At 39.3% G+C, this 26,873-nt stretch overlaps 1 protein-coding gene across 2 annotated transcripts in view; it reads right to left on the bottom strand.

Annotated features, from left to right (window-relative positions):
- SMYD3 (SET and MYND domain containing 3) overlaps nt 1-26,873 on the bottom strand; it is a 689,934-nt gene that overhangs the window by 561,508 nt on the left and 101,553 nt on the right. The window contains exon 1 of one of the 2 annotated variants that reach the window (XM_032389458.1): nt 8,245-9,497. The exons of the other annotated variant lie outside the window; for it this stretch is intronic. The gene's annotated coding sequence lies outside the window, so the exon portion shown is untranslated. Of the gene's footprint in view, nt 1-8,244; nt 9,498-26,873 lie in introns of those variants that run through there. 2 annotated transcript variants of the gene reach the window in all.

Raw genomic sequence — 26,873 nt, 5'->3', positions numbered from 1 at the left:
TAAGCAATTATTCTGGATATGAAGCCTCTTTGGCTTAAAAATGTATTATCCCTGAAACGGTAGGCAGCAAAATCTAACAAAATCACAGGAAATAAAAGCTGTCAGGATGCTGCTTTTTAGAGGATGGTCAAAATATCAAGATGAGTGACCCGATTGGTGAAATTTAGGACAAAATACACACACACACACACACACATATATAGTACTGCATTACAACAAACTCAAAGGAAAGTGTAGAATTGTAATCAACCTAATTAATTTAAAACTTGGTAGCTGTCATTTTCTGTAAATCGGATGGAAAAAATAATGATAAAGGAAAGTCTAATTTATTTCACCAACATGAAGCTCCAAGTTCAAAATGTCTAAAGTTTTAATTAAGCATGCAATATCAGAAAACAATGACAATGATACTGTAACCCCAGAACAGAAGGCATTAAAAATGCCCAGAGGAGAGAAGTACAAAAATGCTATCGGGTATAGGAGAAAGATTCATGATGAGGGGAAAGGTAAGCAAGAATAAAAGCAAAAGTGAATTATAAAGTTATGAATGCAGCTCACTTGTGCTCCCAAGACTGTAGACAGCAAGCAAAACAATTACCATTTCCTTAATAACTTACTACTCCGAAAAACGTTAAAGTGATTTTTAAGGTCACGTCTTCCCCTCAACGGAGCAATTCTGAAATGAAAGTGACAAGTAAAAATAGAAAAGGCTTTTAAAATACATTTTACAATGATTTTTCCAAAGTACATCAGTCTTGCCAAAGACGAAGCTGCCATGAGGTCTGACATCCCGAAATATTTAAACTTAAAAGGATAAAAATTAAAGAAAGACATGATGGAGTCCTCTACTCACTGGGTGACTATTTCACTGAGTTACATTTAGTGGCATATTCATGCTCTTCACCTCATCCCCATCCCTGTCTTTATTCCATCAGCATCTATTACAAGACGAAGCACAAAACGTGTACTCAGTATTTAGTAAACAGATGAATGATTCACACAGCTTGGTCTAATGATTATATTTATAAGAGAGACCATATAACATTACACACACACACAAATTACAAACCCACAGCCAACCCTTATCACTGAGTACCTTACAAATATGTAAGTCATGGGAGAAATGATTGTAAGAAGAAGTAACAAAACTTGAGGCATAATATTGTCATCTTCGTATATAAGCAGCACCATCAAAATGCATTTTGTCACCTCAAAAGGCAAATCATTCAAGTGGAAGGGCACGTGAAAGATCATGGTCCAGTTCAATCCAAGAAGGACCACTGGACATAAACACCAGCTGCTGGTCCACACCCATCATGGATAAGCCTCTCATTCCCCTCATCTTTCCTCCTGCATCTCTCCTCACTTATTCCCGCTCGCTTTATCTACCAGAACCTACAGAAAAAACTCCTATCACCAAAACCCTGCTCGTCCTCTTAGCCACAGTAAATACCAACATTTTTGTTTCTACTACGCTGTCATGCACATTACAAGCATGTCAGCTTTTATTCTACTCTTGATATCTACAATATACAAAGAGGAATGTGAAGATGTGGAAAAAAATCTATGGTTATGGAGAAAATGAAGACATTAAACAAAATCAAGTCATCTGGCACAATGGATGTGATTAGTGTCTGAAAGGAAACACTTGGGGGTACCAGCAGCTGTTTCATAGGAGACCTGATAAAGAGGGTGAAGTCAAAAAGAAAGACTGAGGATGGAAAATGGGCTTGCTTTCACTATATATGCATCTCATATAAAATATTTTCATCTAGGGGCGCCTGGGTGGCTAAGTCAGTTAACGGGCTGCCTTTGGCTCAGGTCATGATCCCAGGGCCCAATGTCAGGTTTCCCAGTTCAGCAGGAAGTCTGCTTCTCCCTCTGCCCCTCCTCCTGCTCATGTGCACATGCTCTCTCTCTCTCTCAAATAAATAAAATCTGTTTTATAAATAAATAAATAAAATATTTTCATCTAGATAAACTGGAAAATAACATATATCTATTTTGGAGCAATATTATAATACGGAAATATTCAGGAAAAATATCCGAAGGGATAATTATCTTTCAGATATTTTCTTCTCCCAGGCTACATGTATTGTATTGATTCTTATATTATTTTCTATAACTTTTGAGAGCAGCTTTAGGTTCACAGCAAAATTGAGAGGAAGACAAAAAGACTGCCTATATATCCCTACCATCCCACATTCAGAGCCTTCCCCATTATCAACATGCCTCCCCACAGTGATCTATCAGCCACAAGTCATGAACCTACATTACTACATCATAATCCTCCAAAGTCCACAGTTTACATTAGAGTTCACTCTTGGTGTTGTACATACTATGGGTCTGAACAAATGTATAATAATATGTATCCATCCTTATAGTATCATGCAGAGTATTTTCACAGCCCTAGAAATCCTCTGCTCTGCCCACTCATCCCTCCGCACAACCCAACCCCCGGTGTCCACTACTCTTTTACTCTGTCTCCAAGTTGAGTCTTTTCCAGAATGTGATATAGTTAGAATCATACTACATAGCCTTTTAGGTTGTCCTCTCTCACTTAGTGATATGCATGTAAGGTACCCCACGACTTTTCATTGCTTGATAGCTCATTTCTTTTCAGCGCTGAATAATATTCCACTGTCTGGAGGTACCAGAATTGATTTCTCCGTTCACCTACTGAAGGAAACCTTGGTTTCTTCTTCTTTTTTTTTTAAAGATTTATTTCTTTATTTTAGAGACAAAGAGAGAGAGCACATGAACAGGAGGGGCAGAGGGAGAGAGAATCTCTGGGAGACTCTAAGATCAGGACCTGAGCTGAAACCAAGAGTTAGACGTTTAACCAACTGCACCACCCAGGTGGCCCATGGACATCTTGGTTTCTTCTAAATTTTGGCAGTTATGAAAAAGGCTGCTATAAACATTCATAGCAGGTTTTTCCATGAACATAAGTTTCTAACTCCTTTGAGGAAATATAAAGGAGAATGATTACTGGATAATACAGTAAAAGTATGATTAGTTTTTTAAGAAACTGCCAATCTGTCTTCCAAACTGGCTGTTCCGTTTTGCATTCCCACAAGCAATGAATGAGAGTTTACGTTAACTCCACATCCTACCAGAATTTGGTGCTGTCAATGTTCTGGATCTTGGCCATTCTATTGCATTGTAGTGTATCTCATTATTTTATTTTATTTTTTTTTTTTTTTTTAAACTGTTCAATTTCTTATCTGCCTGTTGGACTATGAATTTTTAGGACACAGTCCACAGCAGATACTATCCCCTGGTCTTCTTAACCACTTGAGATGATCCCTTTTGTGGTGTGAGTCAGAAAACTGTCTCCAAACATAGAACCTATTCTAGACAAGCCATGAATCCTTCACTCATTCATTATCAAAAATAATAAATGCTTATTATGACCAGGTTGCTAAGAAGTTCATGGTCTAGTAGGGGAAAATATACCTATCTATAAAACAACTATAATGGTGGGTGGTAAAAGCTATAATAGAGATGTGTACAAGATGCAGGGCTGATGAACTCTACTTACGGAAAGCTTCACAAATCAAATACTTGAGTGGTTCTTCAAGGGTAAATAAGTATTCTCCACCAGGCTGATAGGTTAAGGCCATTCCAGGCAGAAGGAAAAGCATGTGCAAAGTTACAGAGGTTTGAAAGAGCACAGTCCATTCAGGGAACTGAGTCATTCAAAATGACTGGAACAAAGAGCAGGAATAGGAAAATACTAGGGGCTGAGGTTAAGTAGATAGGCAGAAGCCACAAGGGAGGAGGAGACCAGACAAGAAAAACTGAGGAGATATGCACAAGAGAGGAAGAAAAACAGGGAGATTTCTCATGGAAGCCAAGGAAATAGAGCATTCAGCCTGGACACAGCTGTATAAAATAGATGGAATCACACTTGATCTAAAACCCAGCCTTCTCTCTACTAGTAGTGAAAAAACTGAATCACATGGCCAAATGTCTAGCAAAACCAGCCATATCATAAAGGAGTAGTCTCAAGATAGTTGTAGATTTTCTCATGAGATTTTAATGATACACCTATTTTTAATAATTTTTTTCAATAACTACTATTGAAAATGGTACTAAAGAGAAACAAAGACAAGAATGACACATGCCTATGCTTAAGGATCTTATATCTTATGGCAATAAAGTCATTTATGGATTTATAGTACTATGTCATCCTGTAAACTTTACTACAAAGACTACATATGAGACATTCAATGTCCATAAATAGGACACATTAACATCAACTTTAAAATTACTTGTGTGAACAAACATAAAATTCAAACATGGAAATTAATAATGCTGATCTAAAAATCAGTACATGATCAATACAAATTGGTGTAGTGTTCTCATGGCATCCAAGTATTCAAAATACTTACATTAGTAAGCCATTCAACAAGACCACTAAGATTACAGCCATATTTTTATGCTATTTTATTTTCACCTTCAATTGCTAGGGGGCTAATTTTAAGATGTGCTGTTATCAGTTTAAGAAGTTAATCATTCATTTATTCAACTAACAATTACGTAGTAAGCCAGATACCATGATAGGCAGTAAAGAAGAAGCACAGAACAAGAAGAAACAGTACCTGCCTTCCAGAGCTTAGTCTAGCAGGGAAATAATTTAACAAGGAACTAAAACACAGCATAGTTAAGTGCTTTCTACAAATAATCTTTGTAGCTACAAATAATCACAGACACCATTGTATTACACCAACACAACCAACGTCTTGTTTCAACATCTCATTTCAAATCCATTTTTAAAAGTACTTGAGGTATTCAGACAACTTTAAGAAACAATAACATGATTGGCATCCGTCATAACTGTGCTATTTTATGACTTCTAACACTTTGACACACTATACTTTTGCCACCAGCCATTTCCAAAAGATTAATTCTTGCCCCTTCAGGCTACTGCAGCTGAGACAGAAAACTGAAGATATTTTTTAAAATAAAAACAAAACAGCCATAGGAAACAATATTAGCTATGTGATAAAAGACCCAACATACTTAACTTTAATTATTCTAGTCACAGAAAGAACTATGAATTACATGGTATCTAGGCATGTATTCTTTAAAAAACACTGAAAAATAAAAACATTCACATGGAAAGAAATTACTTTACCTCTGCCACTGTCTTTTTTCAGAAACACTTGAAATTCATAAACATCACAAAATGTGAAGTTTACAAATCAAAAGAAACTGGTCATATTCAATGAATACATTAACTTTTTTAAAAAGTGCTTGTGGCAGGTGAGCATCATCATGACCTGAGCCAAAGCAGATGCTTAACCGACTCAGCGACCCAGGTACCCCTAATGATCATTTTCAAAGCAAGGCTTTCTTTGAAAGCTAAAAGAATATTTTGAAGTAACAAAAGAGAATTGTTAAAATGGAAAACACTGATAATATTAAACTCTAGAAATAAGGTATGTTGTAATTATGTACAGTTTTAAAACATCCCAGTAACTGTGTTTTTAAAGCCAGTAACTCAAATGGTGTACTAAGATTATTGTCATAATGTATTCTAGCCCAGGATAAGAATACCCTCTCTAAAACAGTGTATGCCGGGGCGCCTGGGTGGCTCAGTCGTTAAGCGTCTGCCTTCAGCTCAGGTCATGATCCCAGGGTCCTGGGATCGAGCCCCGCATCAGGCTCCCTGCTCGGCGGGAAGCCTGCTTCTCCCTCTCCCACTCCCCCTGCTTGTGTTCCCTCTCTCACTGTGTCTCTCTCTGTCAAATAAATAAATAAAATCTTTAATTAAATAAATAAATAAATAAAACAGTGCATGCCACCTTCATCATTTCTTTTTCCAGTATAATGGCAAAAAAACAGAATTACAATATTTTTATTATAGTCATAAGGAACATTAATTTGATATATATGGCACTAAAATATCAAAATACAAAATACAGTAAATATTAAAACACAGGTGTTTATTCATCCTAATGAGTAAATTCAAGATTAGATATGCTGATTACCTAATTTCTAAACTTATGAAATACCATAAAATATGAAGCAAAATTGTTTGAAACCATTTAAACTGAGTCTTGATCTGCTAAAATGATTAACAACACCATCCTACAGATGATCCCACATCTGAGCACATTGGTACCTCTGTGATTTCAGGGCACAAATCCTTCTATCCATCAAACTAAATGGAAGGGTTAGAGAGGTTAATAGAGACAGAGTATCCGTAATAGACTTCTGCATTTCATTCTCTACTCAATATACTCCAATGATCATTGAGCTATTCGTAATGTTCTTATGAATCAGTGGTCCCTTCACAGTCAAGAGAGAGGTTAGAAGCCACCGTGAAACAATAAAGCTTACCTTTGCAAATCCTCATCAAGCTGATCTTATGATTAAATCTAGAGCCTTCATAAACAATTGAAGTGCAGGCACAACGTTAATTAGAAACCCAAATGGCACTGCTAAACACCTAAATAAAACATGAGAAGTACAACAGCCCCCTGCGAAGAGCAGTGCCGATTTCCAGCCTCTATTTACCAAAGGAGATTTTTCTCTATTCAGCTCCACAATCACTCAGGCTGTAGGAGCCCTGGGCTAGCAGTAGCAGTCAATAATTTAAAATCATGGAAATAAAGTTTGAATCTGCACTTATGTTCCATTATGGATTGTACTCACAGCAGTCAAATATGTTATAGACTGAAAACAGCAAAGTTCTCTCCTATGCTAGGCTGGCACCCCGTTCTATCCTAATTCTCCATAAAGATTCACCATCAAAGAAACATACAAACAAACAAAACCCTCAGATGGTGGACTGCTGATAAATCAGGGTCAACTTATTCTATTTGTAGCTGATTAATGGTAAGGCTGGACTACATGGCTTCTTAGATGCTCCCTGACAGAAGGAAAATTACTAGAAGGGTAAGGACTACAGAGCTAGCTGGGCAGGTCACAGCCACGTCAGGATGATTTGTGCTGGAGAGCAATACGCAGGGACTCCAATCATGAAGTTCCTTTTGTTTGTTTTCCTTCATTTGTCCACCTTGAATTCAAATTTCTCTGGGGGTTATGTTTACTTTGCTGTTTTAAGTGACAAAGCCAGAGGTAACCTTTTTCCACTGATACCCTGTCTCCCCTCGTGGCCACACACCCCTGACTGTGCCCGTCTAACACGGGTCAAAAAATTCAGGTTAAACATTGAGCTCCAACTCTTTCTTCCTAGCTGCATGGTCATGGAAAAGTTACTTTCCTCCTATGTGCATTTCTTCACCTGTTAAATGGAAAGAGTAAAAGCTCTCGCAGGAATGTGATGAGAATTACATGAGAGATCAGGCATATGTGACGCTCCAGATAACCAGAAAATACTATGTCAGGTCCCTTCTCTTCCCCTATTTTAAATATATCCTATATTCCTGATCACCCCCTGGTCCCTTCTTCTGAGATGAATGATCTATGCCCTCACCTCGCTACCTTCAAATAATAACGTAACAGAAAATATCATCAACTGACCGAACACTTTACTACAAAACAACCCATCAGTCCACTTTCAGGAGAATGGATAAAGTGTAGCATGTTCCACAGTGGAATACCACACAGCAGAGACAAGGAATGAACTGCAGCTCCGTGCAATAACAGACACATCCTGAAAATGTTGAGTAAAAAAAAAAAAAAAAAATCCTGTAAGACTGCATTCAGCCATGATACCATTTTATGAAGCTCAAAAAGTAAGAAGAAATAAATATGTGTGTTTAAGCGTACACACACCTGTGATAAAACTCAGCACAACCAACATCTCAGATACCCTGACTGGAAGCTGACATGTTCACAGAAACGTATTCATGTCTGCACATAGGCCTGGATTGGAATGTGCCCTGCAATCCAGATGGACACACCAAACACAAACGACCTGCTTCTGCTCTAATATGCTGTTGCTTTGTTAAAAATAAACAAACAGGGGCGCTGGGGGGGCTCAGTCGTTAAGTGTCTGCCGTTGGCTCGGGTCATGATCCCAGTGTCCTGGGATCGAGCCCCGCATGGGGCGCCCTGCTCGGCGGGAAGCCTGCTTCTCCCTCTGCCTCTGCCTGCCGCTCCCCCCTACTCATGTACATTCTCTGTCAAATAAACAAAATCTTTAATAAATAACTAACTAAAGCCAGCAACATATGCCACCCTTCGTTTACCTACCTCAAATTCAAATCACAATAATGGCTATAAATGGAAATTTCTTGCTTTTTATTATGAAAGATCCCCACATACCATGGCAACCCCAGCTGTTGAGGTCCGCAGCATCCCCGCAGCACCAAAGGGTTAGCAATTTAGTTCTTTCGGTTGAGGCCTTGGCTCAAGATCCCATCTGTGCTGACTTCAGGCTGAAGGGAGCGTGAACGCTGAAACATATGCTGCAATAATTAAATATTTCTTAAAGCCAGTTCAGCAGGACCAGGAATGCTGACACTGTGAGCACCCCCAGAGGACTTCATGCAGGGCATCCACCTGCCAGACTGAAGATGCTTCTGGAGACTCGGAGCAAGGCCACTGATCCAAAGAGAAGTCCCACCACCTGTATGTATTATTTCCATACCTTAGAGCAGACATGGACTCCCATTCAAATGCAGAGTGGCAGTTTTGTATGTCCAAGAGACAAAAAAAAAAGGCAATAAAACGACAGCATTTAGAATGCTCCTGCAAGCATTTTCTCTCTACGTCCCCTTTACTTATCCAGACCTGTGCTGCCCCTTACCAGCCACATTGGCCATTTATATTTAAATTAATTTTAAAATTCCATATAATTTCAAAATTACCTTCCTCCAATTCACTAGCCACACTTTAAGTGCTCAACAGCAACAGATGGCTGTGGCTAATGAACACAGGGCAGAGCAAATACAGAATATTGTCATCATTACAGAAAGTACTTTTGGACAGTCCTGATCTAGACACTAATCCACTTTTAAAACAAAACCAAAACCTCCACCGGCGTGCTGAACATAAGGATCTTAGGGTCAACCAGAAAGTGTCAAAACTTAATCACCCAACACAACTAATCTGAGACAGGATGCGGGAGGCCTTGCTTGAATGGTATCTTTATTTGCCCACTTCACTGTTTAGTATTGTTGCCTAGGGATGAAAAGAATGGGCTCTGGAGTCAGAGGACTCCGGTCTACCTCTAAACCAAGAATTCACCAAATTCACTCGGAGTGAATTTCTCAGTCTGTCTCATTTTCTGTACGTAAACATGGGGATTATAACAGTAGCAACTTCACAGGATTGTGTAAAGATTAAATGATACCGTCCCTGCAAACCTATTAGTGCCCTGCTTGGCACATGGTAAGAGCTCCATAACTGTTAGCTATTAATCACCAATATCCTTGCCAAAAGAGAGGAAAAGGGAAAAATGATGATGAATTTTGCTCATTGAAATCTACATAGAGCTCCCGTACAGATTCATTATCTGAGAAAATCAAAACACATGACCTTTTTCATGTTTTGCAGTGTATGTTTATAATTTTATAATGTTCTTTCTCACTTTTAAAAAACCCTGTCCTTCCTGGGGCACCCGGCTGGCTCAGTCAGTGGAAAATGCCACTCTTGATCTCAGGGTCGTGAGTTCAAGCCCCGTGTTGGGTGTTTAGATTACTTAAAAAGATAAAAAATAAAATAAAATAAAAAGTCTTAAAACCCCTGCCCTTTGCAGGGTGCCTGGCTGGCTCAGTTAGTAGAGCATGTGACTCTCAGTCTTGGGGTCTAGAATTCGAGCTCCACATTGGGCGTGGAACCTACTAAAAATAAAACAAATAAATAAATTTTTTAAAAAAACATAAAAACCGCCTCCTGGCCTTTTCACTATACAAGTCTCTCTTCTACACACTGTATGCACAGTGCTGTGTCAAGAGCTATTCAAAGCACATGACACAGAGCAGCTTATTAAATCCTCACAAGGATCCCACAAGGTACGTAACAATGTACCTACCCATTTTCAGATGAGAAAAACTGACACACGGAGAGGTTAAGTAACTCGTGGGAGATCCTACAGCTAGTAAGGGGCAGTGACTGGGCTGGAATGCAGGCAGTCTGGGTCCAGCGTGCCTACTCAGGAACATGATGCACTATTGTGTCTATATGCTGACTCTCCTTCCAAAGCAAACAAAATGATTGCAAGCTGTTTGTTATGTAATTGTATTATAATGGGGTCGGCCACGACAGGGAAGGAGGAAGTCTCTGGATTTGGATGTGAGCACAGCAGCATCACTGTCCTGTTTTCTAAAACCCCTCACAACTGTGGATGGAATCCAGCTCTGCTTCTCAGCAGGGCTGGCACTGACCCTTGGGAGCCAGGTAGAAAGTTGGGAGGGGGGTCTGTTTTTTCCCAACAACAGGGTGGCACCATAGGCTCTCACTCTGAAACAGACAAGGGCACTTATATCCTACAATATATGGCACAATCCCACACAGCTTTCAAATATCCAACTAGGACATTTAAGTCTAAACCAAATCCCTTTTTATATATAAGCAGAAGTAATCCTCGTATTGGTTTAGTATATTTAATATATGCTAAATTTTCCACTATTGCAACAATTTAGGTAAATCAAAGAACACTGGTCTCTTTTTTTGGTCCAAAACTCTACCAGGAGATGTTCATCATTTCAGATGATAACGTCATGCTATCTGAATCACCAACACAACACACTTCTATCAGTCCCCATAAGAGCGGCACATTACACCATTTCTTCACCATGAATTCTAGTGGTGCCTAATAAATATGCTACGTGTTATTTTATGATAACTATCCATTTATTTCTTCTTTGTGTTATCATTAGGGCATTATATTGATATTTTGAAATTGTGTGCATAAGTAGTTCTATTAGCAAAGATTTTTTCTTCAGGATAGTGCCTGAGTGTGTGTGTGTGTGTGTGTGTGTGTGTTTCAAACACATGTTTAAGAACAGGATTGAGGGATGGTTCAAGAGGCGGTGATGCTATGAACCTCGTGGTTCTCACCCTATGTGCAGGGCTGACACCGGCCCCAGTATGAACAGATCTGCTGGCATACAAAATGTTGCTTGGGTGGTTCCTCAGGCACTCTCCCAGCCTGAAGATAGCTTCTTAATGTTGCTCACATTTCCATCAGCGAATCCAAGACAAAACACAGGATTCCAACCTCATTTCCCTGAATTAGGTGTCCTACCTTCCATTTCCTACCCTCTTAGCTTCTGGCGAAAACAAAACTGCAATGCCTATTCTTTTATTTGCTAATTCTTCTTTAGCTCTAAAACCTTCAAGTTCTTGACTACTTGATCTCTTTTCAATGCCTTCTATTTGTTGCCTGTTAATTCAGCCAAAAAACAGGGCAGGCATTAAAAAAAAAAAAAACAGATTCCAATAAAATTAAACAACAGATTAAATGACAACTACTTAACATGTGTTATGAAAGAACATTGCTAATTTTTTTTCCCAGGGAACTGAAAGGTTCTCTGATTTTGCAGCATTCCGAAACTGAAATTAGAACTGGAAAGGAACAAGAGAATAATAAAATAATGGCAATTTTTAAATTTTGCTTTATACCACATCTTCTTCCCAATTACGTGATAAGAAAGATTACCAACAATTTACAGACTGAAGAAATCAAAACAGAGAGGCTGGACAGTTTGCTCAAGGTCATGAATAAAGGCACCGCTATCCCACCCACCCCATGCTAAAATTATAAACCATGTTTGTCCATCATGCCATGCTGCCTCTCAACAATAACTATTATAACTAGTGCTAGCAATATGCGAGGAACTGTGCTAAGTAGCTCATTGAAACTTCATAATAACGTTATGTGGTAGGAACCAAATTCAGCCCCATTTTATGAACAAGAAAACTAAGGTTAGAGAAAATAAGTTCAACTGCCCCAAGTCACACAGTAAATAGTGCAGCTTATATTCAAACCCAGGCAGTCAAAGACTCCAGAACCCATATGCCTCATCATTAGGCTGTACTCTGCCATGACTAGAATTCACAAGGCAAAATCTAGTGAACAGCTAATTTTCATCAGTAAAGACTGTTGATAAAACCACAACAGTTCTATTCCCAGCAGGATGGTTTATTTATTTAACAGTAGCTGTCTTCATATGGATGCATTAGCAAATCAAAGTGGGATGTTTCTTTTTAGTCCACAAATGATTAAAACTCTTAAAAAACAGCCATTAACCATAAGAATTAAATATCATCTTTTGATGTGCTAATGTAAATACTGAGCATGAAGTGATTAAAGAATAATTCCCTATAATTGCTATTTTGGGGTAGAAGGGGAGGGGATGATAGTTAATGTTGCAACACAGAAATGTCTCCCTATATGTGCCCAGTTGGAAATCCACTTCTCTCCCGAGGACTCCAGGCCCTGCCTCTCCCTAGGGTAGTCAGATAGAAGTTGCTACCAAATGCAAAACAGAGCAGGCAGTCTTTTGAGAGAGAACACCAGGGCTGAGGTATCATACAGTTATTTACAAGTAAAGCCAGCAGTGAGAAATGTGAAGGATATATTAATATATTAGAGAAATCCAAAAGATTCTAAATAAATCAATTTTTAAATGGCATTTAAAATATTATCTGATAAGTTGACAAAACCCTGAAGCAACAATCAGATATCCCAACACAGAACAATCCAGATAAGAAAACTATTCTCTTCTACACACAGGTTAAAGTTTTGCACAATGTTGCTAGCACAACAGAGAGATTTACAATGTGTGGTATCATGTAAATAGTTCTCGATGCCATCACTCTTGACAGTACTTATGGACATATTTTCTCTCCATAATATATATGTAGACAGAATATGTACATATCTAGTCCCAGATATATATATGGGAAATGAATCCTACATGCCAGATCCTACATGCCAGAAAAATGAATCCTACATGCCAGGATAACTTGCAAGAAATTACTATTCATCAGCATGAATCAATAAGCCCACAATTATAATAGTATCCCCTGGGAAAAGTAAAAAAAAAAAAAAAAGCTGTTATTAAGGTCATGTAATATGAAAGAAAAAAGGAGAAAATTTTAAAAATTCATTTCTGCATTGAAAACCACACAAATGTTTCAAAAGAAAATTAGTATGGCCAGCCAAGATCAAACAATGAAGTTCTGATATATTATCACAACATGGATGAACCTTGAAAACATTAGATTAAGTGAAATGAGCCAGACACAAAAGGACAAATATGGTCTGATTCCACTTCTACGAAATCTAGAGCAGGCAAATTCAGAAATACGGAAAGTAGATTAGAGGTTACCAGGAGCTGGGTGGGAGGACATGGGGACTCACTGCTTAATGGTTACAGAATTTTTGTTTGGGAGATGAAAACCTTTCAGAAAAAGATAGTGGTGATTGCACAACATCCTGAATGTAAATAAGGCCACTGAAATGGACTTTAAAATGGTTGAAATGGCAAAGTTTATGTAATATATATATTTCAACTCAATTAAAAAAACATAAGTTGGGGCACCTAGGTGGCTCAGTTGGTTAAGCGACTGCCTTCGGCTCAGGTCATGATCGCAGGGTCCTGGGATCGAGCCCCGCATCGGGCTCCCTGCTCCGCGGGAAGCCTGCTTCTCCCTCTCCCACTCCCCCTGCTTGTGTTTCCTCTCTCGCTGTCTCTCTCTGTCAATTAAATAAATAAAATCTTTAAAAAAAAAAAAAAACATAAGTTATTGGGATCAAAATGTAAACTTTTTCTTCAATGCCTGAGTTAAGACAGTAACTAATTTCACAGACGGTGGACCAGGTCACATGCTGGCCCACAGTATACTCTGCCTACGAGTGAGCTTTGCATGGCATGCCTCAGGGTCGTATATAATATAACATATACAATATTATATATTAAAAATATATACATAAATATATACAAAGATATATTTATATATATTTTAGGGTACATTCACTTGAAAAATATTTATTCACTGTATATTCCATGGCACGATACCATGCCTCTAAAACTTAAACTATGTCTTTCTCCCAAGAATCCATCATACCACCAGCTACTTACATTTTATAACTACACGATAATAATAATAGTAGTCAATGAAGATTTAAATAGAAATCACTTATGAAAGAAAAAATATTGCTATTAGTCATTAATAGTGTTCTTCTTCTCATAAGCAATTTGAAATATTACAAACCAAATCCATACACAAATTAAAACTAAAGAGTATTTTTTTATCATTTTAAAACAAAGTTCAAAGTTGAGGCTATTCTGTAGTTGTATAGATATTCTATACAAAAATTCAGATTATGGGTTAAAGTTACTAAATTATAATATATTCAGTTGTGTTTTAGAAGATTCAAGAAAGGATCATGCCCAAAAATCCTAAGTATTCCGTTTTCTGGAAGCTGTGTCTGTATACTACTGCTCTCTAACAGGCAGCAAAAAATCACTGTATTTTTAGCACTTAGTAAGAAAAAACTGTAGGGGCGCCTGGGTGGCTCAGTCGTTAAGCGTCTGCCTTCGGCTCAGGTCATGATCCCAGGGTCCTGGGATCGAGCCCCACATCGGGCTCCCTGCTCCGCGGGAAGCCTGTTTCTCCCTCTCCCCCTCCCCCTGCTTGTGTTCCTGCTCTCTCTGTGTCTCTCTCTGTCAAATAAATAAATAAAATCTTTAAAAAAAAAAAAAAAAAAAAAGAAAAAAATGTAAAACCTCTCAGTAATTTTTATGCTGATCATAAGTTGGAAATAATATTTTTGATATGAGGTTAAATAAAATATTTTATTAAAATTAATTTAAACAATTTATTTCAAATGTTGCTACCAGAAAACTTAAAATGATATATTCCTATTGGACAGAGCTGCTCTAGAGTAAAGTCTTCCACTGAACAGTCTTTGTTGCAAGAGAAAGAAAACTGAAAACAAAACCACAGAAACTACCCTGTTATCCTTAAGGAAAATTTACTGCAATCCTGTCTTTAAAAAATTGAAAAACAACAATATTCTTGGAAATTTATTCTTGGAAATTAAAGGCCAAGAGCAGAAATGAACTATAGTACGTGGAAAAACAGCCTCCTAAAGATGCCCTCCTCGTCCTAATCCTGGAACCTATGAATATGCTACAAGGCAAAAGGCAATGAGACATGAAGATGGAATTAAGGCTGCTAATCATCTGAACTTAAAATAAGAAGATTAGGGGCGTCTGGGTGGTGCAGTCGGTTAAGCATCCGACTCTTGGTTTTGGCTCAAGCCACGATCTCAGGGCCCTGATCTCAGGGTTGTGAGATTGAGTCCCTCTTCACACTCCGTGCTCAGGGCGGAGTGGGCTTTGATTCTCTCGCTCTCAATCACTCCCTTTGCCCCTCCCCACTGCGTGCACGCTCTCTCTCTCAAATAAATAAATAAATCTTTAAAAAAAAAAATAAGATTATTCCTGGACTATCCCAGTGGGCCCAGTGTAATCACAAATGCTCTTTAATGACGGAAGGAGGAAGACGGTCTGAGTCAGAGATTTGAAGATGCTGCACTATTAGCTTTGAAGACGGCAGAAGGCACTACAAGCCAAGAAAAGCAAGCTGCCTCTAAAAGCTAAAAAGGGCAAGGCAGCAGGTTCTCCCCTAAGACCTCCAGAATGAAAGCTACCGACAACTGATATTAGCTCAGTGAGAGCCACTTCTGACGCCCAAAACTGTAAATTAATCAATGTATGGTGCTTTAAGCTCACAAATTCGCGGAAATATTTGTTTTAACAGCAATAAGAAACTACCATATGAACAACTCAATAAAAAGGTTAGAAGATGAACCTGAAGAAGTTTCTTAGAAAGTACAATAAAGAGAAACTCAAGACACTGCTCTTAAAGCTCGGGACCAGAGGTGAGCAAAGCTGTTACAGGCACAGCGGACATGCAATCAACATGTATTAATTAAGCTCCTACTTCCTACAGTGCACTGTGGTCAGTGATCATTCAGGCTACAGTAATTTGGAATCACCATCACCTGAGGTTCATTTATAAATAATTTAACAGGCTGAAAAGGATATGTGAAGAACTATAGTTTTATTTCCAAGAATCCATGACCCTATCCGGAGCTGGTCTTATGAATGGGCAGAGGGAAAAACTCACATACTTGGCATGATTTCCCAGGGAGTTAAAAGATTCAGCTGCTCAAAAATATCTAATCCACCAATTTGCTCTAACATATCAAATTCCCACTAACAGAAAGCTTTCCACATAATAAGTCTTCAGAGAGAGTATCAAATGGAAATATTAATAGGAAGGGTAGTGCCCACTAAAATTTTAGCATACGTTAGGTAAGAGAAGCTGCCATGGAGAACAAGAAAAATGATTAACAGGAACGACAATCAGCCATATTTGGTAGGAATGCAGAAATTGATAAACTTTGCCATTTTCTTTGTCTAGGTTTTGGAGTACGCCTATTTTTACATGACAGATCTTTTTTTTAGACAGTCCAGTTACTACTTATTAAGACACGGTTTTGCAAAAGTATGATATCCTATATCTAAATAACCTTTAAACTCAAATATCCATTCTTCTCCAATGTTTATATTGTTATATCTGATAGACAAGGGTCAACTCTGCATCATTAACTGACAAGGAGTAATCTAAATTATTAATTATAGGAAGAAGCTTCTTAAATTTATATCAAGATCATATTCGATTTTTTACTTTATAAAACAAAACTTATTTAATAAAGCTAAAATAGAGGTACATTTTGATTTACCTTACAATAAATAGTAAATGGCTTGATGAATTTCTTTCCTTATGAAAGATTCCTTTACTGATACCTGAAAACAAGTAAAAGTTATCAAAAGAACTTGAACAAAAGGATATCTGATAAAAACACTAAAGGCAATAAAATGTAATAAAGTGATAAAATCGAAAAGACAACCTTCAAATCCATGAGAGAAATGGGGGGAAAAATAAGATGACCTTAAAACTGAAGTTCTAATGTGATTTTATTTCATTTAAAGTCATAGAGCTCCAGGGTCTATATTAAAGGCAATCTTATAGGACTTATAATACTAAATAACAAATAGTAAAAAGAATCATAAAAAACGTAGAGGTATCTGAAAATAACAGAAAAGAGATTTTTTTTTAAGATTTTATTTATTTGACAGAGAGACACAGCGAGAGAGGGAACACAAGCAGGGGGAGTGGGAGAGGGAGAAGCAGGCCTCCCGAAGAGCAGGGAGCCCGATGCCGGGCTCGATCCCAGGGTCCCTGGATCATGACCCGAACTGAAGGCAGATGCCTAACGACTGAGCCACCCAGGCGCCCCGAAAAGAGATATTTTTTAAGCCTAGAAAAGAGCTCGGATAGGCCTACAGCCAGGGCTCCAACTCAGGGAAAGGAAAGCTCCAGTACAAAGCCTCAGTGATCAGGTGCAAAGCAAGAAACAGAACACAACACTGAGGGAGAGGTCAACGCTCCTCCAAAGGAAAAAGGGGGATATTAAAAAACAGCCTCATTTATTTATTTATTTATTAAAGATTTTATTTTTTTGAGAGAGAGAGAACATGCACATGGGGGTGAAGGGACAGAGGGAGAGGGAGAAACAGACTCCCCATTGAGCAGGGAGCCCAATGCGGGGCTGGATCCCAGGACCCTGAGATCATGATCTGAGCTGAAGGCAGAGGCTTAACTGAATGAGCCACCCAGGTGCCCCAAGAAACAGCCTCATTTAATTCTGAGCATTGGGGGGCACCTGAGTGGCTCAGTCGTTAAGCGTCTGCCTTTGGCTCAGGTCATGATCCCAAGGTCCTGGGATCGAGCCCCGCATCGGGCTCCCTGCTCTGCAGGAAGACTGCTTCTCCATCTCTCACTCCCCCTGCCTGTGTTCCCTCTCTCACTGTGTCTCTCTCTGTCAAATAAATAAATAAAATCTTTAAAAAAAATAAAAATAAAAAAATTCTGAGCATTGGGAACAATGTCACAAAGAAGATAGCATTTAATATTAGACATGAAAGACAGGTAAGATTTTGATAAACAGGAAAGGGAGGCAGGAATTCTTAATGGAAGGAACAACTAAAAAAAAATGTAGAATATATGGGATATACAGTAGGAAACACAGTAAAGGATGGCGATAAAGAATACTAGAGACTGGGGCAGCTGGATGGCTCAGTCAGTTAAGTGTCCAACTCTAGATCTCAACTCAGATCTTGACTCAGTGTTGTGAGTTCAAGCCCTGCACTGGGCTCCAAGCTGGGCATGGAGTCTGCTTAAAAAAGAAAAAAAATACTGGAGACAAGACGGAATGACCCTGTGAAGGCCCCCTGATGATGGACCAAAGAATTCTAGAGCAACCAAAAACCAACAAAGGTTATCTGCACAGGAAAATGGCAGAATTAATCATTCTACTGGATATTTAACCTGATTACAATGGACTTTTGCAGAGAAGACTAAAGAAAACCTCATTAAAAACGTATTTAGAATGGGGGGGTGTGGGTGGCGCAGTTGGTTGATGGTCCAATTCTTGATTTCAGCTCAGCTCATGATCCCGAGATCAAGCCCTGCGATGGGCTCCACACTCAGCAGGGAGTCTGCTTGGGATTCTCTCTCTCCCTCTCCCTCTGCCCCTCCCCACTGCATCCGTGCTGTCTCTCTCTCTCTTTAAAAAAAAAAAAAAAACCTGTTTAGAAAAAGTAAGTATACATACACATATATTTTATATATATATATAAATAAAATAGTTGGAAGGGACTCCCCTAACCCCATTTCTTTATCAGGCTTAGAGTATAATCTGCTCATGGTCAGCTGGAGAATTAGTAACAAAGGCTACAAGTTTTCCACACAATGAACTCATAAGCACCTTATATATAATATAATTTTAAGAATAAAGATAGCTTTGGGTGCCTGGGTGGCTCAGTCGTTAAGCGTCTGCCTTCGGCTCAGGTCATGGTCCCAGGGTCCTGGGATCGAGCCCCGCCATCGGGCTCCCTGTTCAGCAGGGAGCCTGCTTCTCCCTCTCCCTCTGCACCTCACCCCCTTCCACTCGTGCTCTCTCTTTCTCTCTCACTCTCTCTCAAATAAATAAAATTTTTAAAAATACAATTTAAAAAAAAGAAAAATGCAAAAACCTGGAGCAGGTACATACTGTGGAAGGAAGGAAGGAGAAAGAAATGAGGTCAAAGAATCAGAAAGTTTCAGGGGCACCTGGGTGGCTCAGTTGGTTAAGAGTCTGACTTTGGCTCAGGTCATGATCTCGGGGACCTGGGACTGAGGCCCACATCGGGCTCCAAGCTCAGTGGAGAGCCTGTTACCTCCCTCTGCCCCTCTCCGCACTCATGCTATCTCTCTCTCTCAAATAAATAAAATCTTTTTTAAAAAATCTTTGCTGGGGTGCCTGGGTGGCTCAGTCGTTAAGCGTCTGCCTTCGGTTCAGGTCATGGTCCCAGGGTCCTGGGATCGAGCCCCGCATCAGGCTCCCTGCTCAGCGGGAAGCCTGCTTCTCCCTCTCCCACTCCCCCTGCTGTGTTCCCTCTCTCGCTTGTGTCTCTCTCTGTCAAATAAATAAATAAAATCTTTAAAAAAAAAATTAATTAAAATTTAAAAAATCTTTCTATTGTAAAATTTCACTTGAAAGATAATTTTAAAATTTTAAACTGCTTAAAGCAAAAATAATGACAATATACTGTGGTGTTTCTAACATGTACAAGTAAAATGTATGATAAAATAGCACGAAAAATGGGAGAGGGAAAACGGAAATATACTATTATAAGGTCCTTACATTATGTTATTTGTATAGTATTATTTAACAGATTTTAAGTTAGAGATAAACATTTTAAATCCTACAGCAACAACAAAAAATAAAGTACAGCTAATTAAGCCAAAAGAAGACATAAAATGGAATATTAAAAAATAATCAACTCAAGGGAAGGTAGAAAAAAAGAGTAGAACAACAAACTTGGCAAGAAAAATGTCTACCAGGGGCGCCTGGGTGGCTCAGTCGTTTAGCGTCTGCCTTCGGCTCAGGTCATGATCCCAGGGTCCTGGGATCGAGCCCCGCATCGGGCTCCCTGCTCCGCGGGGAAGCCTGCTTCTCCCTCTCCCACTCCCCCTGCTTGTGTTTCCTCTCTCACTGTGTCTCTCTCTGTCAAATAAATAAAATCTTTAAAAAAAGAAAAAAAAAGAAAAAAAAAAGAAAAATGTCTACCAAGTAGCATATTTAATCCGTGTAAGTTTATCTATCAGGAATATAGCTGAAAACTTATATCTTTACTTATGGATATGAATGCCTCTAGGTTTCACAGATAATTTATTGTAATATGGTCACTTTGCATTGCTTCTTTTTCAATCTATCACAAAATACTTGTGCATGGTTTTCAAAATCAAGAGATATTTTTAATTAGCCAACTGGTTTAGTGATATCTTCTCAAATAAGCTTTTTGAAATACTAGGCATCATCAAATAAAAATAGCAGTTGGGATCTGTAAGAAGAAAACCAAGTAAAATACTGAATTAAAACAGTTATTTGCCAAATCCCGAATCTTTTGTTCACAGAACCATTATGTATCTTACATACCATATGGTTCCTTGATCTACATTCAAAAAGTTGTCACATCAGTACATTTATCATGATGAGCACAGAACAAAGTACAGAAGTGTTGAATTACTATACTACATACCTGAAACTAATACAACACTGTATGTTAACTACACTGGAATTAAAATTTAAAAACTAAATTAAAAAAAGTTGTCACATCAACATTGTTTGCAAAAATCCTACTATGCTTTCCTTATTTTATACAGTATTAACAGTGATCGAGTACAAATATATTAGAATTCATGTTGGCAGAGGCTAAAGGAACAAAAACATTTTCTTGCTTTTTTAAAATCAGTAATTGGCTTGTCGATGTTACAAAGTATCCTATTTGACTAACTTTAATCAGCAAGAACACCGGACTCAATGGAAAACCGGTCACAGCAAGAACAGCCCAGCTCCTTTTCCAAGAGCTGGTCCAGACTTCTGAGCAGGCCCGGACAGAGCCCATGTGCAGAGTTCCTGCTGCGGGGGAGCCCACCACCTCTCTTCAGCACAAAAACTGCAAAACTGCTCCCTGACTCCTCTATGGTCCCAGAGAAGACCCTAGCTCTACAGGTACTAGAGATATGACACCAAAGAGACAACGAAGACCACAGAGTACAGCCATCTCCTCAGTTTTGTTTGAAACTGGGATATCTTCTGCATCTCAATGACACAGATCTGGAATGCCACAGTGGCATAAGCTGCTGATCCCTTACATGCTTGTGGCTTTCTACTATAGGCCACACGATGATGAGGCAGAAACCAGCCACCAAAGCTGGATGGGAATTGGTGAATAAATACCCCAGCTTTCTTTGTCCTCAGGTACAACAACTCTGAGGTGGGTTCTTTGCAACTTTACAAAAGTCCTCAGTAGGACTGAGCTCCAGCCACCAAGAGCTGGTAGCCCTGCTCATTAACACACCTTGTACTGGCTTAATTCCATCCCATCTCTCTCCCGCCTCGCCTAACACTCCCCCCTCCCCCACCCCACTCTCTCACAGGTGCTTCCTGCTTCCTGGGATTGCCTCCCAAATAAACTGCTTGCACCCAAATCCTTGATTACAACTTTAGAGTGTTGTCATCTTATCCTAGAACAAGGCATGGCTTTAGTTTTGTACATTCTACCTTTAAGCCTTTCACACGCATTTTAAAGTTTTCTTCATTCAAGTTTTGCATATTTCTGAAGTTTAATTCTTGGGTATTTGATCATTTTTGTTGCTTAATTGTCAAAGGGATTCTCTCTTTCATTAAATGTTCTAACTGGTTATTGTTTATATGTATGAAGGTTTGTAATTTTTATATGTTAATTTTATATCCTACTACCCTATTGAATTATTTCACTGAGTTAATTTTTTTTAAAAACCACTAGATTAAGAAATCATTTACACGAGCACCTAGGTGGTTCAGTAGGTTAAGCATCTGCCTTCGGCTCCGGTCATGATCCCGAAGTCCTGGGATCGAGCCCCGCAATGGGCACCCTGCTCAGACAGGAGCCTGCTTCTCCCTCTGCCCGCACCCCCCCAACTTGTACTCGGTCTCTCTCTCTCTCTCTCTCTCTCAAATAAATAAAATCTTTTTTAAAAACTGTTTAAAAAAGAAATCATTTACATACCATAAAATTCACTCCTTTACATATACAGTTCAATAAGTGTTAGTATATTTAGAGCTGTATAACCAACACCACAATCTAATTTTTTTATTTTAATTCCAGTATAATTAACGGTGTTGTATTAGTTTCAGGTGTATAATATAGCAATTCAACAATTCTAATTTTAGAACAGTTCCCTAGCCCGAAAAAGAAACCTTGTGCCCATTTAAAGTCACTCCCCACCCCCGCTCCCAGCCCCAGGCAACCACTAATCTACCTTCTGTCTCTATGGATTTGCCTGTTGTGAACATTTCATATAAATGGGATCATACAATATGTGGCCTTTTCTGTCTGGCTGATTTCACTCAGCACAATGCTCGTGAGGTTCATTGTTTTGAGTCAGGTTTCCCACTGACTCACTAGAGTTTCCAAGTGAAATGCCACATCAACTGCAAACAGAATGTGTTCCAATAATGATGCCTCCACTGTCTCCTTTGGCAACTGCATTTGTTAATACCTCCAGTACCATGTTTCTGACCTTTGTGGGACCACCTCTGGTGGTTTCCTCTTAAAGTAAGATGCTGATTATTTGATAGATTAACTCTGAGAGGACAATCCTATTTCCATATATGACACCGTCCATACTTTTTCACAGACCAGGAAACTGCAAGAAGTTGGTATTACTTGCCCAGAGAGCCACAGTGAGGAAGCAGCAGAGCGGGCACGCCAGCCAGGGGACTCTAGTCCAGAGCCACACTCTGAATGCTCACGCTCTACTGCCTCTTCTCGGTTTCTCAGACGGCAACTCAGTCCTCAGCAATTCTGCTGGCTCGGCCCTCTTCCACCACTAGCTGAAAGCTCAAGCTAGCTCCCCACTGGTATTATGGCTGCCAGGAGCTCCAGGGGCTACACACACTACCTTGTTCTTATGGAAAAGGAGAGAGATCAAGTATCTCTTCCCACCCAACAAAAGCCCTCAGTCTCACTTTAATTGGATGCATCTAGGCATTGTTCCCACTGCAGATAAGGAATGAGTTTGCCCTGAGTTATCTCCACCAGTGGGAACCCACCACAGACAGGGGGGTGAAGGGAACCATTCTACGCCCCCTGCACAACTACTGTGTTATATGGCAGGGTTGGAAAGAATGTTGAGTAGAAACCACAATGTCCACTACAACCAATAACACCCCTGGGTAATACAACTCCATGAAGGGAAATCATCACATAACCTCATGCACTTAGTTACCAAAATTCATCAAATCTAAAATGCTATGGATTATATAACATGTTGTTATTAAAGATACTACTAAAAACAGTATACACAGGGCCGCCTGGGTGGCTCAGTCGTTAAGTGTCTGCCTTCGGCTCAGGTCATGATCCCAGGGTCCTGCTCAGCAGGAAGCCTGCTTCTCCCTCTCCCACTCCCACTCCCCCTGCTTGTGTTCCCACTCTCGCTGTGTCTCTCTCTGTCAAATAAATAAATAAAATCTTAAAAAAAAAAAAAAAACAGTATACACAACATTATCAGTTATCTTAAGAGGCCATCAGCTGTAAAGTACAGGGTAATTTCAAGGATGCTGAAATGTGGAGGAAAATGCTCATCTTCGAGTCAAATAATATGATAAATGCCATTAACCAGGGCTCTAAAACTCCACAACCACATCCCCACAGACTTCCAGCCTGAGTCTAGCCTGACTCCACATGAAGGGACTAATCCTGCTGTGTGCCCAGAATTTCATGTGAACGATAACTAAAAGTGCCGTCAGAAGTCTCACTCCTCAACCCCTCAATCAAATACCACATTAGGTCAGGCAATGCCTACCATAAGCCAGGCCCAGTGTATGGGTCCTAGAAGGGAAAATGTCCTAACTCCAGGCTCAAGGATATGACAGACTAGTGGGAGAGATAAGGCAAGTACTAAATAATTATACAATTAGCAGAATGAGGTAATGTCATTAAATGGGTTTCAATAAAATACAGGAGTTTGTTTACAAAACGGAAAAAGCAATATAGCGTAAGAAGAACGTAGCTTCCCTGGATCAGGGGAAGTTCTGGCATCAAGCTGGCAAGGAGCTGTTCGACCAAGTGTAAGAGATGAGGATCTGTTTCAGAGAGGGAGGCATGAAGCAAGCGAAAATAACAGGGATATAGGCAGGTTCAGGACATATTGGTAGAAAGCCAAGTATTTTAGCTCCACTAAAGCAAATGTTAAATATGCACAATGGGGGGTGCCTGAGTGTCCAACTCTCGATTTCAAATCAGGTCATGATCTCAGGGTCCTGGGATGGAGCCACACAGTGGGCTGTGCACTCAGCAGGGAGTCTGCTTCTCTCCCTCTCCCTCTGCCACTCACCCCGCACTCTCTCTCTAATAAATAAATCTTTAAAAAACAAATATGGCACAATGGAAAATGAAGCTGGAAATATAGTTTAGGGCCAGAGCATTTGGTAGGCAAGAAAAGGCACTGAACATTTTCAAGCTTAAAAATGATAGAACCAGAAGAGGGGGGTAATGGGGTATGGGAATCCCTAAAGAGTTATTTGGAGACACTGGGTTTAAAGAGCTTATGGGGCATCTTGGTGATTTTTCTCAATTATTGGAACTACCCAGAAGACAGCTAGATAGGAGTCAGGAATCCCGAAGAAAGATCTGGGCTGGGAATTTTTTTTTGGGAATCATCCAGGCCAGATGAGAGCTGAAGCTATGATATAAAAGACATTTTCTGAGAAGATCTGACACATAAGGAAAGAAAGGAACCCAGAGAAATGACCCAAAGAACTTCACCATTAGTGGACTGAGCAAAAGAGGAGCTCACAAAGAAAAAGAAGCAACAACCATATTAGTCGAAAGAAAATCAGGAGAGTAGAAAAACAGTGTTTTAGAAAAGAGATAAAGCCAAGGGGCGCCTGGGTGCCTCATTCAGTTAAACGTCAGAATGTTGATTTCAGTTCAGGTCATGATCTCAAGGTCATGAGATCCAGCCCCACCTTAGACTCCCTGCTCAGTGGGGAGTCTGCTTGAGATTCTCTCTCCCTCTCCCTCTGTCCCTCCCACCCATCCCGAGCACTCATGTGCATGCTTTCTTTTGATCTTTCTCGTTCTCAAACAAATAAATAAAATAAATCTTTAAAAAAGAGAGAGAAGCCAATACCAACAAATTTCACAGCAGGACGAAATAAGATAAGGAGCAAAACTTATCCCGTGGGATTTGGGTTATTGATGATGTGGCTGGAAGCAGTTCAAGTAGCATAGCAGGAATAGGGGTGGAGTACACACAGGGAGGTCAGAAAAAAACAGACTTGAGCTGAGCCTAAGTTACCCAGACGGACAGGGAAAGTCATCAGATGGAAAGAAAGGAAAATGGTATTTGCAAAGGATGGGCTGGATCCAATTTCAAGATGTTTATCCTAAGAAGGAAAAAAGCTGTAAAGTACACATAAAACGACCTTCAAATTTAACAAGCATAACTAACTTGTTATTTTGAGCAAACTAATCTTTTATTTTAATTACAATGCTAACTTTTTGAGAAAAAGAAACCAATCAAAACTCTGGAAAATACATTGCTCAGCAAAATTTGATGAAAAGGTATGTAAAAAGGGCCACGCCTTTTGTATGAACGCTAAAAGAGGCAAATCTCTGTGTATTAGCGATATAAATTACGCTCCAAGTCTGCCACAGTCTGTTCAAGCTGACTCTAAGCAACCAAACTTCAATCTTAATCTTTATTTTTACTCAATTCCTCTTCTCTTAAGAAGAACTTAATTTTTTTTTTCTTTAAGTAGGCTTAGGCTCCACGCCCAGCATGGAATCCAACACGGGGCTTGAACTAACAACTCAGAGATCAAGACCTGAGCTGAGATGAAGAGTCAGACGCTTAACCAACTGAGCCACCCAGGCGCCCCAAGAACTTAATTTTTATAATAGAAGAATCAAAAATTGCCTGTGGGTGCCTGGGAGGCTCAGTCAGTTGGGTATCCAACTCTTGGTTTCGGCTCAGGTTGTCATCTCAGGGTCATGAGATCGAGCCCCAAGTCAGGCCCCGTGCTCAGTGTGGAGTAGGATTCTCTCTCTCCCTCTCCCTCTGCCCCTCCCCCCGCTCAAGCTCTCTCTCTCTCTAAAATAAATAAATAAATAAATTTTTAAAAATTAAAGACTCAAAAATTGCCTTTACTCATGAAATTAAGAAAATCAGTCAGTTCCTAAAAACCCAATTTTCTGGCTCTAGTGTGGGAGAAAAAGGACAGTACAATATACACATGTTTTTTACCTCACTGCATAACTGCAGATGCCACACAAGAGCGACGTAAAAGTTAGGTTAAACTCAGACTGGACTACAAGTATTAAAGTAACACCTCCTCTAGCAGTTTCTCCAAGGAAACGATCAGAACCATTTATTATCAAATGTGTGTTCATAGCAGAACTATCAGTTACGCGATGCCCTATAAAAAGACAGACACAATTTCTAATTATATCCATTCTTTCATTTTAATTACTCAGGAGAGTGATTACATATTTAACTTGGCTATCTTTAAAACATTAAGTTGCTTTAATGAAAGTATTTTAGATAGCTATGCCACCATACATCAATTAGAAAGTTAATCATTCTCCTTGTTCTCACAAAAAGATTTTAAAGTGGTGGGGAGGTGGCACTGTTTGGTGCTTTTTAAAAAGTTAATTAGAGTGCAGTCAGTAAGAGAGATCATCCAGGAAATAAAGTTTATCAAAAACTCAAAATATGTAATCTGTACAGAGTCAAAAAAAAAAAAGTAAGAGATTCTCTATAATGAGTCTATT

The sequence above is a fragment of the Phoca vitulina genome, unplaced genomic scaffold (assembly GCF_004348235.1).
Source record: "Phoca vitulina isolate PV1807 unplaced genomic scaffold, GSC_HSeal_1.0 scaffold54, whole genome shotgun sequence".
In the NCBI taxonomy this organism is placed as follows: domain Eukaryota; kingdom Metazoa; phylum Chordata; class Mammalia; order Carnivora; family Phocidae; genus Phoca; species Phoca vitulina.
The sequence above is the reverse complement of the archived record's forward strand: the minus strand, read 5'-3'. Positions and strand labels throughout refer to the sequence as shown.